This window comes from Lissotriton helveticus, chromosome 8 (genome assembly GCF_964261635.1).
Source record: "Lissotriton helveticus chromosome 8, aLisHel1.1, whole genome shotgun sequence".
NCBI classification, from domain to species: Eukaryota; Metazoa; Chordata; class Amphibia; order Caudata; family Salamandridae; genus Lissotriton; species Lissotriton helveticus.
The window spans coordinates 1,114,421,683-1,114,424,667 of NC_136069.1; the positions used below are offsets into that span (position 1 = coordinate 1,114,421,683).

A 2,985-nucleotide genomic window follows, 5' to 3' on the forward strand; every position below is an offset into this window, starting at 1 on the left:
AGACCATGGAGCAAGGATACTCTGCCTAAAAAGTATACAACGTGACATTAGGAATGTATGTATCATCAACGCATGCATTATTAGTAGCAGCGTTCACTTTACTCATTAATTTTCAACACTTTATTATTTTTTATTTCAAAATTGGGAACATTAGGAGTGGCAACCACAGGGCTGGTCCCTGTGTGGTCTTGAAGAAGAGTTTGGGGTAGCTCGAAACATGTTGATCTCACACTGTGGTCCAGCTCATAATAGTTTGGTCCCTCAGTGTAACCCTCTTTTTAGACATACCAAACTAGGAGCTAGAATACAATTTGTTAAGGCCCACTGGCAAGGTATTTTTAATCACTTTTCATCCACTCCCGCACAATTTGCAATGCTCCGTTCGGTGATGAAGAGGATAATTTGTGCATATTTAAACCTGCTGGTGAATTCTTTCTAAAAATTATTTGGCCTCGGCTTTGATTCTCAATGTGCCTGACAGAGGCCTGGGATGGGACGCTTTCAGAGATCTAAGACATGCAGCACGGAGCAAGCAGCGGTCTCTCTTTCTGGTGGCTACCTCATTTATTTGAGCTAGTCAGTTTGGGGGCAAAGGTTACGCTCCTTCACAGTCTGATCCATTAAGAAAACGTGTCAAAGGACTGACAGCTTTGTGAACTTTATTGACCAACTTGATTAAATGCTGGAGGAAATCTCGGATCCAAGAAATGCAGTAGACCGAATTTTACCACCAATAAAAATGAGTTTGATAAGAGGCCGCAGCAGCGGAGATCAATACTGCGCAGCAGGGTTGGACGTTGTGCATGATTTGGAATTGAGGATTCAAAACATCATCAATGTTCAGCAAAGTGAAGTCAATGGCCTCACCACTGGCATCAGCCCAGCGTGGCCAAACACACATACCATAAACCATGGCACAACCTTTTGTAGGCGTGATGACGTAAAGGCTTTGTTGGTTCTTTTGGATGAGGAAACTGCCAACCCTACAATTCAAAATAACACAAATATCCTATGTGTGGATGAAGAAAGTGCATCTTTCTTTGGTGAAGATTCTATGCTGACTCTCTTTAGATCTCCTGAGCAAGCCAATGAGTCCTCTCCCACATCCCTCAGAGACCGTGTTAAAAAATCTATGGATAGAAGAAAAGAAAAGTTGAAGCAGACTTTGATCCGCTCGCACCGCACCATTGCACCGAAAGTTGCAGAGCTTCCCTTGCATGAGCCAAGTACCTACATGTGTCCAACCTGCACCAAAGCCTGCTTCAGTGCTGTGTTTCGATGAAGAACCGCTCTCAGAAGAGCCTACACTTCCAACAAGACCAGCTGTGGCACTAGTTTCTGGAAATGTTCCATCCCGGCCATTCATGTAAAACAAGGTGCGGCTTATTGTCGATAGTGCACGGAGTGGGGCATTGATGTGCAGCTCGTAGAACGATGCCATCATATCAGCTGGAGGTGACGGTACCATGCTGCTTGCTGCAAGGTCACCTGTGTCTTTCTGTGAGATATGAATCTTGTTTCCTGAAGCTTTGCATACATTTTCCCGTGGTGGCAGTGGCGTTAAAGGATCAGGCTGTGCCTTGAAGGGACTAGCATAAATCTGACTCCTGTGGATTTCTGCATGAGTAGCAGTTGAAGAGACCACAAGTGCAGCGCCTGCAGGCTTCACCATCATTGGCACAAGGGCAGTGACAAAGACAGCGAAAGGCGTGCTGGCTGCCTGCAGATGAGGACGACCCCCGCTACATCCTGTGTGAGCATCAACCTCTCTGCACCTATCAGTACACCAGGCAGGCAACTAGAGGCAAATTTTTTGGGGGGGCTGAAAAATATTTCGGGGGGTGGGGGGCAAATTCTTCCAACCATAGACAGAGTGGCTGTAAGAAGGGGTGAACACACAACAATAGCGTCATTTACAAGTAAATGGTCTTTTAAAGACCTGCTAAGTACTCGGGTGCGGCTGCAATTAGATGGTCGCCAGCCCGCGAAGCTGTCTCCGCCCGGGCTGACACACACGACGGTGGGGGCTGAAGCCCCATGAGCCCAATGGGTGTTGCGCGCCTGCAGTACACTGTACACTGCTACATGACTGTTGGACTGTCTTTGCTACTGCCGTCACAGGTTACTCCTCCCGAATGCTGCCGTGGTCTATGGTAGTACAAGTGGCGTCACCTAGTGGTGAGTGGTGAGGGCCTGACTGAGCAAATTTTTCTGCATACCGTCTGAGTTCCCGCCCATTGTGGATAAATCTTGCAAAGCCTCACTAACCTAGATGGTTCACCACTGATAGGTCCTAGACTGCCCCAGCCACTAAAGGATGAGAAGGGTGTTGGTACCCCCAGAGATAGTGCCAGAGTCGGATGTAATGGCTAAGGAGGCGAAAAGAAGCACTAGTGGATGGAGGCACCCATCTGCTGAAAAAAGGCACAAATCGCCCCCAAGAGACTGCAATGCCCCACGCATGGCTTTTGTAATTTTCGTTATGTGGCATGGTAAAGACCACTTGTTACAGCCTCCAACTTAACCTTCAAGGAGATACACAGCACGCTGGTCTTGATGAGAGCCACCTAGCACATGGTTCAGATGTAGGTGGGAGTTGTGCAGATTTTATATTCGCAAGGCGACTCCAGGATGAGGAAAGGCTGGAAGGGAATGTTTTGTTGGAGGGCTGTTTAAAAGGGATGCCTGTTCCTTGTATTACGAGATTCGGCTAAGGTTTGAAAGTACCTGGGAAAAGATTGATCCTGATGGGGTTTCAAATTATAAATACATATTAAGTTACACAGGGGCCTGGATTGGTGCATGTGGTATCTATTCACTTTGTTCCATTGCCGGATTGTTGAGTTTGCTGACGATGAGGGCATACGCTTCTGGGGCCACGTGGCCATCGCTGAAAGAGAGAGGTAAGTACAGCTAGAGAGTACCAAGGTGATTCCCATACTCCTATTGGCAGATTGCCACACTTGTAAAAGAGACAGAAGCCCT

General features: G+C 47.2%; 1 pseudogene; it reads left to right on the top strand.

The window, feature by feature from the left end:
- Positions 1-373: 373 nt before the first annotated feature.
- LOC144773857 (PCNA-interacting partner pseudogene) lies at positions 374-1,370 on the top strand (annotated as a pseudogene).
- The last annotated feature ends 1,615 nt before the right edge of the window (positions 1,371-2,985 follow it).